The 15,435-nt window shown below is 54.5% G+C and overlaps 1 protein-coding gene across 3 annotated transcripts in view; it reads right to left on the bottom strand.

Annotated features, from left to right (window-relative positions):
- The window catches only part of Dlgap4 (DLG associated protein 4), a 147,719-nt gene extending 135,367 nt beyond the window's left edge, over positions 1 to 12,352 (bottom strand). For 2 of the 3 annotated variants that reach the window (XM_076930114.1, XM_076930115.1), the window contains exon 1: positions 12,197 to 12,352. The gene's annotated coding sequence lies outside the window, so the exon portion shown is untranslated. The remainder of the gene's footprint in view (positions 1 to 12,196) is intronic. The other variant, XM_034496877.2, reaches the window with a different exon arrangement.
- Between the last annotated feature and the right edge of the window lie 3,083 nt (positions 12,353 to 15,435).

Genomic DNA, 15,435 nt, shown 5'->3' with positions numbered 1-15,435 from the left:
CCAGGGAACCGAGGAAACTTGTCTGAAGTCCGTAGTAAGTTCGGAGCCCTCATGTAAACCCCCAAACTCAAGGCTGCACAGCACCCCCATACACTCCCCCCCCCCCACTCACCCAGCCTCATCACGTCCTCTGTTTCCTGGCAACAGGACTCTCCCCACAGAGCCTGGCACAGGATGGGTGACTCAAGAATACCTGCCAGGCCAGACTGACGTAGAAACATCTAGAAGGCTGCTACCAATGAATAGTGGTGGGGGTGAGGGGGACAAGCAGAATGGGTACACTATCTCCATCCATCTTGGCCATCTCTCTGTAGCCGGGTGGAATTTTCAGCCTCAGCACTTCTCGTTGCCCCACCCTTCACGCTCTCCACACTACCTAAGGCCCAGCGGGTGGTATATTAATAAATGGAAGGAAGAAGGTCACTCGGCCGCAAGCACTGAGCTGTCCTTGACTTCGGCAGGCATAGCTGAAAGGCGCTGAGGAGGGGCAGCACGGCAGCACGTGCATGCTATTTCTGATTCCCAGCTGGCTAGCCTGGCCCTGTGCATCTGCTGTGGAAGCCTGGGCAGCCTGCAGAGCAGCAGGGGGAAGCAGTGACCATCACCCAACCATGCTCGCACCTGATCCAGCCACAGCCATGCTGGAAACGCACCCGCAGCTCCTCACAGCCCGGTGAGGTGGCCCAGCCCCTCAGCCTGGTATTTGTGGTTTGAAAAGACTCAGTCTGCCTGCATCTACAAGCAGCATGGCCTCCCTCTACTGTGGGTCTTCACACCTGCTGTCCTCTCGGCCAGGAGGGCTGATGTCTCCAGGTGTTGGCTCACTCAGCTTAACCCCCAAGATTCAGCACAAAACATTGCTCTAGAATACTGGCCCGGATCACCACCACATCCTGGTGCCCCTTGCAGGACCTTCCTCTACATCAACAGGTGTCCTGGATTATCTCAGAAGTCTGCCAGTCTTCTCCTGGACTAAGATTTGACCAGCTTGGAGGCCTTCACCTTCATGTCTCTAGCATTTGGTCCAGAGTAGCCAAGAACCCTCACAAGGGAGAAAGTGCTTGGGTTCTGAGAGGTAGCAGTGGCCAGGGGAGCTCAGAGGTGGAGCACAGGCAGGAAGCAAGAGTTGGATTTCTGTGTGACCTAAATATGAAGGGGTCAGGGAGAGGATGTCTTATGGGACAGGGAGAAAGAAGGAGATCCCCACCCTCAGCAGAGGACCTCCCCCCCGCCCCGTCCACCTCACATTGCTATCACCTGTGTCCCCTCAATCACTCAACAGCCTCACTAACAGCTCAGGAAGGGCTGGGATACTGTACCAGGTGTGGCTGCTCACAGCCCTGCCTCCCCAGTGACAAGCACAGCTGACACAGAATCTGTACAGTGGCCTGAATAATCTGCTCCCCAATGCAGGGTGTCCAGATGGAGTAGGGGGCTTCTGGTAGGTCTGGATGCCAGGAGAGATGGACCACCTGTCCACCACTTACAGCTGCATCTCCTGGCAGGGGGAAGTGCCCCCAAGGCCCAAGGTCAGGGCTGGACCTGACAGCGACTCTCCAAGCAAAGGCTCACAGCCTACCCTCCCGCCCAAAGCTGTCACCTGGAATGTGGGCCACGCAGAAACCAGGCCAGCCAAAAAAAGAGGGTTCCAAGGAGAAAAGGACTCTAGCAGGGTCCCAGAGAGGCCTGGGGGTGGTGAGGTACAGCCATTCTGTTCTAGGCGTGAGAGGGACCCTGGCGGTTCCAAGAATTCTCCTTTACTTTCTGAAGCTCTTACAAAGACTGGCCACTGTACCCCCTCCACAGAGTGCTGGATGTAGTCGTGGATCTTGTGATCTGACCCTGCCTCATTTTTGCCATCTAGCTCTCTTAGTGCTGGTACTCTATAGAGTACTCACTCTTTTGTCCTCTTTCTCAGGCTGGTCTCTCTTAGAGATCCAGGACCTTCTGCAAGAACTGGAGCATATCAGCCATTTCTTGGGTGCCCGTTACGCACCAGGCTCTGTTCTAGACACCTCGTTGGTATTTGGGACCCCACTTCACCCACAAATCAAGCCTTAAAGGGGGCAGTGTCACTGACACTCTTCTGAGTACAAAAAGAGAAACTGAGGCAGAGAGTTGCTCCTGTCATCTGATCAAGGTCACTTGTTTTAAGTAGAGAAAGAAAAAAGAACGGAAGGTGCAGTCAGTCCCAAGAACTGTGGCCTTCGGGAAATAACCACGCGAGTCTGATGTCGCTGAGGAGGTGAGGTTATTATGAGGGACTGAAGGTGCCCACAGTCTCCCCAGCCAGCCTCCATGTCCTGACCCACTCTCAGCCTGGGTGGGGCAGTGCTAGGTTCTGAGGCTAGACAGGCCCAGCTCCAACCGCACTACACCAGCAGCTGCTAAGAGACCCAGGAACCCCTTTTGTCTTTGCCCTGTTTCCCCTCCTGAGAAGACACTGTTCTCCCCTTCCCAGAGTCATTCAAGAGTCATTCAATGCCACACTCCGACCCAGGTGCCATGCCACCTCTTGGCCTGACCAAGTTGGTCTCCACTGAGTCCCTCAGATGGCTCCTGGAGGTGTCCTCGGTAGGAGGACACCTATGTAACTTAGCTTTCAGCTACCAGCTGCCGAGTCCTGTTTCATAGCAATAGGTAGCAAATGAAGAAGAGAATATATGAATGAATGAATGAATCAATGAATCAATGAATCAATGAATGAATGAATCAATGAATGAATCAATGAATGGGTGGGTGGATGGGTGGATGGATGGATGATGGATGGGTGGATGGATGGATGGATGGATGGATGGGGAATCAGCTCCCCAAGGGGGGCACTGAGTCCTGGGCCTAGGAGAAGACAGGTCCTACTTCCAGGACCCTGTTCCACCATAGAAATAATATTGCCCACTTCATTGGTCCTGGGTTGCTCCTTGTAATGGTGGAAAGACAAGACACACAGACAGATCTGACCTTCAGAGACTACGGTGCACCAGCACCAAGCTACAGGTGCCCTGTGTCCATCTTCAAATGGTCCCTACTGTCACCCTTTGAGGCTAAAGATGAATGCCCCCCCCCCCCGGGCCTATAGCAATCCTTACTGTAAGTGGGAGTTTGCCTCAGAGAGTGTATAGCAGCTGCAGGGACAGACAGGGCTCAAAGGACAGGAACAAGAAACAAAGCCAGTGGTGGACACACAAGCCTGTAATCCCAGATCCAGGAGGCTGAGGCAAGAGGACCTCGGGCTCCAGAGCAGCCCAAGTTAAACAACAAGTTCAAGGCCAGGCTGGGATACATGGCAAGACACAAACTCAAGGAATCAAGAAAAAGAAGAGGAAGGGAGAAGAAACATATTTTGCTCCTGGAAACAAACCTTGAGACTCTGGCTTCTCCCGGGTTGGAAAGAAGACACTGACCTCTAGGCCGACTTTACAGAGACCAGCCCACTGTGACAGATGAGGAACGGGCTTCCAGAAAGGATGCTGTTCCCAAGGCACAAGGAGGAACTCTAAGGGTTACAAAGGACACACTGGCACGGCCAGCTCTGTGGCACCGGCCTCACTGTGCTATACCTACTAAGGCAGCCATGTTCCACCTCTCCCCTGCAGCTGCAGCTGTACACACTGCTAGGCTCCACAGTGCCTGGGCACCACTCCTGACTGGATGCCTGCTGGTGCTGAGACTGCTGCCATCTGATTGGAAGGGCTCCGGCATGCCCAAAGACCCCCCACAGGCTACACCTCTGTGGGGTGCAGGGACGCATGAGGACAGACAGGGTACAGATTAAGGGGACAGTAGAGGCAGGAGCTGGGAGGCCAGAGGACACAAAATATTATAAATACCCTTGTCCTCCTGTGAAGCTTCAGAACAGTAGCTCCAAGAGACAGGTGACAGAGCATGCCAACTGTCACACTGAGGGCTGTAGACCCACCGTGGTGAAGCAGCTGGGTGCGGTCCTCCATCAGACACATTACCTGAGTATGAGATATGGAAACAGCCCCAATGAACGTTTATGGAGTATTTTGGCTGCTGTGGGCTGCAGGAGGAGCCCAGGTTCCTCTTTGAACCCCAAGCCTCCCATTAGGGATCCAGAGAGAAGGCTGCGTCTCTGCCAACCTCTGGGAATAGCTTTGCCATTTATCAAGCCCAGCTTTGCAAATGCTTCCTGGAAATTTTAGGTCCCAGTGGGCCATGGTGACAGCTCCCAGGATGCCCACTGCTTGTGCCCCCTGCCCTGGCCAGTATCAGTGGAGGGAGTGCAGACTGGGTCAGCAGAGGTTGGCCAGCGATGGTCTTGGCCCCGACAGGTGGGCAGGCAGCCAACTTTCTATGCCAATGCCGGGAAACCTGGCAGTTGCTGGCCAGGGGAGCACTGTGGGCCTGCCCTGCTCAGGAGTCATCTGTGGCTCCCTGGTTTCCTTCATTGAGAAGCACGTACCCAGGAGAGGCTGGAGGCTGGGGAGGGACGCACAGAAGCTGGAGGGAGTCCTGCTGCTCCCCAGGTCTCTTCGACACTTTAAAAAACCCACTCAAATGTCGCGGAGGAGACACAGCAATGGACAAGGGCTCCACCCAGCAGACTATACCAGTCCCCATCCCACCAAGCTTCCAGTCCTGCCTAGGTGGCTTCGTTTCCTTGTACCTCAGTTTCTTCACATGCCAGCAGTCTTCTGTAGCCAGGAAGACCATGTGGCCTGCCTGACTCTAACTCACACCAAGTCTCTGCTTGCTCTCTCTTGCCTGCCACCTTGGCATTCCATGCTGCCCCTACCTCAGGGCTCTGGACCAGCTATCCCAGTCTCAGGTACTTCCTGGAGGACAGTCCACCCTGATGCTCAACACTAACTATGGTGTTCTGCGTGGCAGCGCGCCTGTCACTGCCTTCAGTTTATATTCATCCAGAAGGTTATGTAACGACTGCAGGCCTCCCAAGAGGATCATGGCTCCTCGGGGCAGGGACCAGCCACTTGTTCACTGTGTATGCCCAGCATGGAGCAGGCACTTGACATGTGTTTTCTGAATGAATATTCAGGAATGAGAAAAGGAGGTAGAGAAGGTAAGCCCCAAGGGATGACAATGTCTATGTATCTCTGTCCCAGTGTCAGAATGATTCAACAATATATAAAAGGCCTGGCCAGAGTTGGGGTAGAGTGTCTCTCATACACACCGGACACACACACACATCCCTCACATGCTGGCACACTTTGTCCCAATGTCACAGATATACGTATGGCCCACATATACCATGCGGATACCTACACACACACCATGTATACCCCATACCACACACCCCCACCCCTCCACACCATACATACACACTACATATGTCCTCCCATTTCACAATACCACACACAAATACATCTTCCCACATATAACACATCCACACACCACATACATGTATCTCATGCACCTCCCCATATGCCACACATATACACACCATACACCTGTACTACATTTACCGCCTTACACACCTAATGCATGGCACATATATCTCCTCACTCCCCAGACATACATACCACCACATGCCACAGACACATACAAACACGTCACATGTACCTCTCCACGTACCACATAGCATACATGTCCCACACATACCTCCAATATACCCACCACACACACACACACACACACACACACACACACACACACACACACGTATGCATTACACATACAAACACACTGCACACATAACATTCAACAGGGGCAGCCAGGCAACTGGAGCTCCCCCATCACACTGCACTCTGAATGCCTGGAAGGCCAGATGAAACCCACATACAGGCAGAAATAGTTTGGGTCCAGGGCTGAGCAGGGCCTCTGGGGCCACCCAGAGCTGCCTTCCTTCCCCCCATTTCCACACAGTCCCTGGGAGGTTTCACAAGGGCCCAGTCCTCTAGGAATCCCTCACAGCCGGCAAGTCTCTGAGAAGCCAAGGTGTGAGATGCTGACACCTCTTAACTTGTGACCACAGCAGCACTCCACACCACTCTCAACTCCCAAAACACAGAGAGGAAACTGAGACCAGAGAATGCACAGAAGCTTGGTCCCCAGGTGGCTTCCGGCTGGGGCCCTAGCTTCCTGCCTGGACTGTCCCGTGCTGCCATGTCTAGGTTCAAATCCTACCCCACCACCTGCTGGCTCAATGCCCCTCCCCTCGAGCCCCAGTCTCCTTGCTCACAAACAGGAATGAGCACAGCACCCCACACCCTCAGTGTGGACTTCACACATAGAAAATACTGGTGGCAGAGAGCCCAGAAGCCATCTCTACCCAAGGCAGGTTGCATCCAGATAAGCAGCCTCCAGAGGGGTCACTGCAACGCTGCAGAGCCCGGAGCCCAGCCCCACATAGTTCATGCTATTGAGCAAAGGAGGACACTGGAGCCTGAGGACCAGCAAGGCTGTGGCACTCAGAGCCTCCAGAGAGCTCTAGCTTCTAGGAGATCTAGCAGAGCTAAGGACGCTGGGCTTGGCAACAGCCGGGGGAGGCAGGCAGGCAGGCAGGCAGGCAGGCAGGCAGCTGGGGTGCCAGGGTGGTGGGAAGAAACTTTCCCCCGTTTTGAGCAAACCTGATCCCCGTTTCCAAGCTGTGCTCTGCAGTCCATGGGCATATCACTATGACATCGCCCAGTCAGCCTACAGTAGGTGGGAATAAAAGCTCCCTCCCTTTAGCAGGGGTTCGGGATAGAGGGTAGTGGGAAAGCCAGGCAGTTGTCAGGGTGAGAACACAACACCAGACTCCTGGGACCTGGAGGGAAGTCCAGCTCAGTTCACCCCTGTAGTTACAGAGAGCTGAGCTGGCAAAGACTCAGACGGCACCCCCACCCCATAAAAGCGATGGGGTCCACGGAGCTCAGAGAGGTGCAGGCCCTGGGTCAGGAAACACAGCAACAGGACATCAAGCAGTCCACTATCTTTCTTACACTCCCTCAAACACACAGCACACACTCGACAGATGTTGAGACCCACCAGGAGCCTGTCACTACACAAAGACAAATGCCTAAGCCCAGAAGCCAACTGCTTGATACCCCAAGACCAGAACTTGGGGTGTATGGTGTCCCAGTGCCTCCCAGTCAGGATGGTCTCCTAATCCTGTCTGAGGTTCCATGCAATGCTGGGTACACAGTAGGCACTCAATTATGTACCAGTGGGTCTTGATCCATGTATATGCTAGGGTTTCCACCACTCTTCTGTATCACCAGATGCACTCTGACCCCATCCTGGGCTTTCTCATGGTGACCCCTGAGAGCACCAAATGTCCCTCTGACCATGTGTGATACCACTCCTGGAGATGGGTCTCTAGGGGCGTTGCTGCTCTGTTTCAGAGGAAAGAAGCCTGCTTCTTAACCAAAAGATCCTGGGAACCAAACACCTTGTCTGCTTCCCATCGTGGGCTGGCAGTGGTGGTCACTTCTTACCACCCATATAACATCCTCACACCTCTAGGATGTTTTAAGGGTGGGTCACAGTCTCCTCTAGTAACCACCATGTAACGGGTGGAGGAACGGCAGTCTAAGCTCAGATCAGGCCTCTCACAGAGCTGCTACCTATGACCCTTGAATTCAACGGCTGCCCTAGGCTGCTTAACTCTGCCAGGTGGGGATCCATCTCCAGTGGATGCGGTCAGGTTCCCCAAAGCCAGGATTGAGCCTACTGCAGTTGATCCCCACAAACCTCACACCCATCATGTGCTGGTGGACAAGCAGAACACTTCAGGATCCCCAGACAATGGAGTTAAGGTGAGACTCTAAATTTGCTAACTTAGATCCAAATCCTGGTACCAGGGCTTTGCCATCTATGTGGCCTTGATCCAATTACTTAAAAGTTCTCCATGTCTATCCGGTTTCCTCACCTGTAAAATGGAGCTAATAAGAATGGGGTGTGTAGGAGAGGCTGAAGCAGATATAGGAGGCTTGGAGTCAATATTACTAAGTAGCAGATCCTGAACCATCCGCTTAGTTCTGGGAGATGGTCAATGATGCTTTATCAAGCAGATAATTGTTTTTTGTTTTTTGTTTTTTAACTGTCAGCTGCTGATAACGGCTGTTATTATTATTATCATTGTCAACATTAGCAGGAATCCCCAAGCCTGGTTTTGCAACCAGCCCTAGTGAGGGGTGTAGCAAAATTCTCCAAACAAAATGTGCTTCCATTCATTTTGGGTTTTTGAAAAGGCCACGTCAGACAGCTCGGTGGGGAGGAGGCGGCATTGCGAAACCCAGCAGAGAAGGATCCAGGCTGCTCCTTGCTCAGGAAGTGATGTGCCATCTACTCCAGAGAGGCCTTGACACAACTGGCTACCCCTAGGGCCCAGAGATTGAGGTTCCTGGACTGGGGGCCCACTCTCCATCCTCTGAGTGACCGTGGGCAGGTCCTGTGCCTCAGTTTCCCCGCCGGGCAAGCACATTAAGATATTTCCTCTTCATCATCCCTACCAAGGATATAGCTAGAAAGTGCAGAAATTAAATGTGACCTGCAAACTGCAGAGTGCTGAGCAGACCCTAAAGGCTCCAATCTTGGCTTGAGGTTGTTGCCAGGAGACTACTGAGTAGGTAGACACAGAATTGACAATAACTGGCCCCCCAGACCACATATACAGAAGAAAGGCAGTCGTGTGCAGCTAAGCGGCCAACCAAGAGTCCAGAGGGCTGAGCATGCATTTGTCTTTGTACCCTCCTCATAGGAAGCCCTGCTGGGTACCAGCCGTCAGTGTGCCCAGTCAGAGTTCAGTCAACAGTGAGGTCTCAACCTAAGGCAGTCCACTTCACCTCTTTAATGACAGGATTGTCCATCAGGAGAGACCGCCAGCCCCTCTCAGTCTGTGGACCACAACCCTGGACCTGTACACACACATGCCTACTAGAGCAGACCAAGCCCCATCCGGCACCCCAAAGTGTGCACAGAAGGAGCTCACCTTCAGGACCAGTGTCTCTGAGGACCACTTAGAAGGCCACCTCTCTGATTAGGATGCAGGCTGCCCTCCTGGTTTTATGAATGCCAGTGGGGTCCTTCCTCGGCCTGCAGAGTCCTGCTCCTTCAGCCTCTATCCAACCAAATCCCTGAGGCCTCCATCCTCAGAGCAGCACATATTTTCGGGGACATGTTTCCAGCACAGGGCAACATGGGCCCCCAGAACAGGAAGAGTAGCAATTAACATACCAGATCTCCTCTGATTTGACTCTCTGTCCCCCAGCACTGAGAACTGAGTGGAACAGGAAACACTAGTGGCCCAAAGAAGGAATAGCAGGTGAGAAACTAGAAACTGGCAGCACTTCCCCCCCCCCCCCCCCCCCCCCCCCCGCATAAATGCAACAAGCGGTAACTGGCAACTGATGTGACCCCATGAAGTGATGCAGGAGCAGGTACCAGACCACAGGGCCACAGGATGCCCAATGATGCTGGACCTCCCCAAGCACGACCTCAGCCTCTGCCAGAACCTCTGGACTCCCACGGACACACTGGGATTTTAGAGGCCACAGACCTCTAACTCCCACAAGCCTGCCAAGTGCCTTTGCATGTACAGAGCCAGCTGGAGGCAGAGGAACCCATAGGGACAGTCATGTGGGCAATGGGACTTGGCCAAGTATATTCTGTGCCCATCACTCAGCCCTCCACTTGGAATGCCCCAGTTCACACTCACCCATTCATTCAAGACAATAAATAAATAAATAAATAAATAAATAAATAAAAACAGGAGCAAATTCCTTCAGCCAGTCAAGACCAGTCAAGACCAGTCCTCAGCGCAGGGAGGCTAATGGGAAGGTGTGTCACTGCCCCTCTCACATCAACCACATGTGGTACAGAACTGTGGCTGGAGTAGTAAAGTAGAGGTTTTGGGGCTGTGGAGACACTGACAGGGACACAGAGTGGCCTGGGCACTGAGGAGGCTTTTTTTTTTTCCTTCCAAAAAGCAATACTTAGGATGAGGCCAGTCTGATAAGTAGTTAAGCAGGTGATGTGGGTGTGGGGTCGGGGATATGGGCAGAGGACCCAGCATGCTCAAAGACCCTGAGGCTAAAGGCAACTTGAACACAGTCCAGGAACTGAAAGCAGGCCAGGGAGACCAGAGCCGAAGTGAGAGAAGATAGGGAGCAAGATGCAGCTCCGAGGTAGTTGCTGCGGGAAGGGGGCTGGGCTTCAGGCTGGGAGCTATGGACCAGCTATATGCTTTCCAAAAAAAGAAAATCAGAATTCAGATTTTATTCATTCGCATTTCGGAATGTTTAAATGAAAACATACTGAAGTCCACTGGAGAATGCTATTTTTAATTTTTTTTTCAAATGAATGAATCCTCATCGATTACAGCTGTATGGGAGGGGCAAGACCACCTATTCTCTGCCGGGTAAAGGGCAACAGACAGCATCCCTCAGTGCGTACATACACCGGCATTTATGAAGCCAGACGCCTGTGAGCCACAAAAACCTAACAAGATGCCACTGGGAGCCCTGATACACTAGATACGTCACTGAGTCCTCTGGAAGCTCCAAGTACACGTTCCACCCTCGGCCCCTAAGTGCTGCGCAGCTCTCCTTTCAAAACAGCAGGCTCGGCTGCCAAGCAGCCTTGCGCCCGGGCAGAGCCCTCAAACCTGCAGCTCATCTCTGGCTGACACCAGCAGGATGCTTCCTGGGTACCCGGTTCTCTAAGTCAGTCATCAGGCCCTGCCTACCCCACACTTTCTCTGGATTCAGAGCCCTGCCCACCTACCTCTCCAGTGCCCAGCCCAGCTCCACCTGGCCTAAATGGATGAGGGCTTCGCAGACATCACTCACAGAGGCACACCGGGCATTCCCCAGCGCCAGGAGAACCCACGCACTCTATCCCACCCCTACCCCAATACAGAGACAAGCACACACGCCTGCCCCACGTGCACAGATAGCATCCTCAGAAGCTACTGGGAGCATACTCGGAGCTTGTTGAGCAGTCCTGAAGCCCAGCTGAGGGGGAGGGTGGCCCCCAACAGTGGCTCCTAACACCGGAGCCTCAGCCATCAGCCCGGAAGCCAGCTCTGCGGCCCCACCCAGTCCCGCTGTCCTATATCAGTCTGGCTCAGGCCCCTCAGACCACCCTTGGCCCAGGCAGCCCACAGTTTTCTATACCAGAGGAAGGGGAGAGAGGCAGCCACCTGAGGGAAAGAATCCAGACTCCTCCAACAGACATTCTGACATGGTCCTGTACAGCCTCTAGCCATCACCTCCTCCAAGTGAAGCCACAGAGGCAGAGGGACCGGACCCTCCCCCACCGCGCAGGAGGTGCCAAGAGTAGAGGCGGGGCAGTCCAGCCTCCTTAGGGCTGGGGACTGCAGCCCCCTCCCCCTCTGCCATTTCTACTTCCAAGCAGGTGGAGGTGCTGGGACGTCCCCCACCCCCACCGCCATCAGCACAGTCCTCCAAGCGTAAGGTTCCCATCCTATGGGTACCTCCGCCACAACTGGCCTTCACCCACCCACCTACCCACCACCCTTCCCCCATTTCATTTTCCCCCATAACATCAACAGTCGGTGACAGCCCCTCTCCGTAACACAGGCAGCAGCGTAGAAGAACGCGAGAAAGGAGATGGATGAAGGGCTGGATTGGAATCCGACAAGGCAGGCTCTGCCCAGAGAGGCCCAGGGACCATCACTTGCCCAGGTAGCACATGTCCCCTCCTAGCAGGCCCTGCACATCTGGACCCAGCTGGCCTCCGCAGCCACCTGGTCTACCCTCCACCCGCTCTGTACGCGAACCCCGGTTCCCGCGGGGCGCCGCACGTGGGGGCCTCCCGTGGCCATGTGAGCGCCCCCCCACAGCCCAGGTGCCAGGGTCGCTCAGCCCCTCCCGGGCACGCGAGCGCGCCGGGGGCGATGCGGCGCGGGGTCGCCCGCCCCCTCCCCGGATGCCGGGTCCCGGGGAGATCCCGGGAAGGGAGTACGAGCGTGCGGCAGGCTGAGGGCAAGGGAGCTCGGGCCGCCCCGACACGCAGCCGAGAGGGGGCTGCCGCTATCCGCCGCCTGCGGATGGAGGGCCGGGAGCAGCTCCGGCGCCCAGCCGGGGAAGGGCTGGCAGCATCGGAGGGGCCGGCCCGCGTCCGGCTCCAGGCCCCGGCGCCGCCGCCCGTCGGAGGATCCAGGAGACCCCGGCGCCGAGCGCGTCTGTCCCGGGGTCTGCCCGCGGCCGGGGGCTGCCCGGGATCTAGCCTCGGAGGAGGGTCTTGACGCGTGCCACCCCCGCGCACTCACCTGCGCCCGGCGCTCGACCGCCTCGGTCCACTCGGCCTCTGCGCTGCGCCTGCTCCGTTCGCTCGCTCTCTCTCAGCGTCGCTCGCCTAGGCCCCGGCCCCGGCCCCGGCCCCGGCCCGCGGGCGCCCCATGCCTCTCCTCCGGCCGGCGCGGCGCCCCAGATGCGGCTGCGGGAGGAGGAGCCGCGCGGCCCCGGCTCCCCGAGAGCGGCGGGGAGGGGGCGGGGGGCGGGGAGACGCGCGCGGGGGAGGGGGCCGCGCGGCTGCGCCCAAAACCAGGCGCGGATCCGGCCGGGGGCCCGGGGCTGCGGGGGACCGCGGGGGCCGCTCAGGGCCCGGCGCGCCACCCCCGCCGCCCGCCCGGGGGAAGGGGAGGGGAGGGGAGGGGCACCGCGGCTGCGGCCGCAGGGTGTGTAGCTGAAAGAGCGCTTGGGAATCTGCGGCCGGTCGTCCAGAGAGGGCAGGCTACCGGAGCGAGGTTACACAGCGCTGGCCGCGGTGGCGCGGGAACTTGGAAACCCGGTGGTTGAGTGGGTCGGCAGGAGGTATTTGGGCTGCGTCCACTGTGGTGTAGGGAAACTGAGGCACAGGAAAAATGCGCTGGTCTGGGTCTCGCTGCGGGAGTCAGGCTTCTTCTCACCCCTCTTTCTCCCGTTGGGGTTCCTGTCTCTAGGATCGGGTGCCCCCTCCCGGTGACCCGCTTCCAGGAGAACCCTTGTTTTGGGCAGCAGTACCTAGCTAACGCGTCTCTGGAATTCGTGGCCGGGCACTTGTCCTCCTTCTCGCGGGGGGCTCTGTGATCGCGGACTAGGGCGCTTCTCCCTGAGCCCGCTTTTCTATCCGCACGATGGGAATAACATAGCATCTACCTCCTTAAGAAACCGAAGAGATAATGACTGTAGGTAAGCTCTCCTTACTGGATCGTGGCATTCAGTAGGTGTCAAATGGATGCGCCTCCTCCCCTGGCTCCCACACAGCTGTCCCTGGAGAATACTAGGTGTGCAGCCGAGGCTCCTCCAGGCCCCTTTCTTCTCTTCTACTGCCTGCCCACCCTCCTCACGTCTCTAGCCCACTATTCTAGTCCTAGCCTCTCCCCTTCCCTGAGCCTGCGATGCCCTCCCACCATCTTTCAGTGACAAACTCCTACTCATCCCTCAAGACCCAAAGCAATTTCATGTACCAGCTTCTCACACTACTGGCCCACCCTTCCAAAACAAAAAACAAGAAACACCCTTCCCTTTCTCCCAGCCTTTGTGCTGAGCTACTAGGACTCCCGCCAACTACAGCTACTGGCCCAGAGGAGATACGCCAGGGCCCATGCTGCCGGAATTGGCTTCCTGGCTGAGACAGGCAGAGGAGAGGTCAGTTTGGAGCCGGAGAGGAGGAAGGTGGAGGGCAGGAGAAGAGGGGTTGTAGATTCGGGCAGCTGTCAGTAGAGAGGAACAGGGTCCTTTCCCTTCGGTAGCTGAGAAGACCTCCATGGATTCCGAAGCCTCTGACAGGGCTGGACAGTGGCCTTGCACTATGTAGTTGGCTAAAATGAGCAGGTGCAGGCCTCAGAAAAGAGTTCCAAGGCCTTGTTCACCGACGCGTACAGCAGCACTGACTATAAATGAAAAGCTGCTCACAGACTAAACAGCCGATGTCTGGAGCCTGGGCAAACAGTGACCACAGAAGGCTGTCCCCATGCCATGAGCCTCAAACATCTGGTAGGATGGGTCACAGAACCACACTTGGCTTGTGACGACTCGGACATGGACTTTATGATTTGTGAGCTTCACCTGAATTCCTTAAAATTATATGTAACATATATGTATATATATGTAACATATATGTGTGTGTATATATATATGTATATATATATGGATTTTTTAAAAAGCAAGTTGCAGAAGGAAGAGCTGGACGCATAGTTTGAAAACACTCCAACACAAGGCTGTGTATTATTTGGGGACATGATGAATAGCAGATTTTGACAACTAGCAGCCTGAGGACAGGGGACGGGAGTGTGATAATGGCTTCAGTGTGTGGAAATGACTCCTTTCTGAAGCTGGAGCAAGCATGCAGGCACGTCTGTTGTGCTGTTATCTAGACATTTGTAAACCAGATACATTTATATTGTGATGATACTTCTTGTTACAAGTCAGGTGGTGTCTAGGAAGGGAAGAAGGAGTCCATGAGTTGCTGATTCTTGAGCAGGGTTGTGACGTGGACAGTGACTAGGAGAGGCAGGAAAGGCCAGGGGGCTTGCTGGGGCTGTGCAGGGGAGAGGCAGGAGGGGGAGAATGGAAGGAGGAGAGAGACTGAAAGACACAACAGGCATGCCAGCGTAGGCAGGGGTCACAAGCCCACATGGCCATAGAGCCTGCACAGGGTATGAGTGTGGGCTACAGGAATCTGCTTCCCTCCACACCAGCACCCTAGGAGAGACGTCCCCGTGAGGCCATGTCTTCTGATTTTGCTAAGAGAAACTAGCAATTCGGACATTTTAATTCATTTTTTTTTTTGTTAATATACAAAATAATGGGCTCATAATGACATTTTATATACTATGTCTCTGTGCCCCCCCAACCCTTCCCTTACCCCTTGGCCTCCCCCTCCCTCTCATCCACCTCTACCCCTCCCCTTGCCAGCCTCCTTCCTCCCCTTTCTGCTTTCATGGCACATCTATATAATGTGCATACATTAAATGTAGACTCTGTGTGTTTGAGAAAACACACACTGTTTGTCTCTCCGAAGCTGCTTTATTTTCTTACCATGATAATCCCCAGGTCCATCCATTTCCCTGCAAAGGACATAATTTCACTGTCCTTGTGACTGAATGAAACTCTACTGTGTCTATGCCACCATCATATATATATATATATATATATATATGTTATGGTCTATGCCACATATATATATACATATATATATACATATATATATACATATATATATATACATATATATACATATACATATACATATATATATATATATATATATATAATTTAGACTGTTTGAAAATGTAAACACTTCCTAAAAATGATGGAAAATGAATTAGAACATTCTTACCACTGTGGGATTGAGCCATGCAGGACTCCAAGGTCCTTGGTGAACGTGGGGCTCCCAGGAAGAAAATGAAGGGACAATGACACAGTAATTTTCTTTCTGTGAGGTTAAAGAGCAGAAGTCTAGACAGGCTTCCTGGAGGAGGTGACAAGGAGTGACATGGGGAGATGCCTCCAGCTGAGACAACAG

The sequence above is a fragment of the Arvicanthis niloticus genome, chromosome 2 (assembly GCF_011762505.2).
Source record: "Arvicanthis niloticus isolate mArvNil1 chromosome 2, mArvNil1.pat.X, whole genome shotgun sequence".
NCBI classification, from domain to species: Eukaryota; Metazoa; Chordata; class Mammalia; order Rodentia; family Muridae; genus Arvicanthis; species Arvicanthis niloticus.
This window is presented reverse-complemented; position numbering and strand designations above follow the sequence as displayed.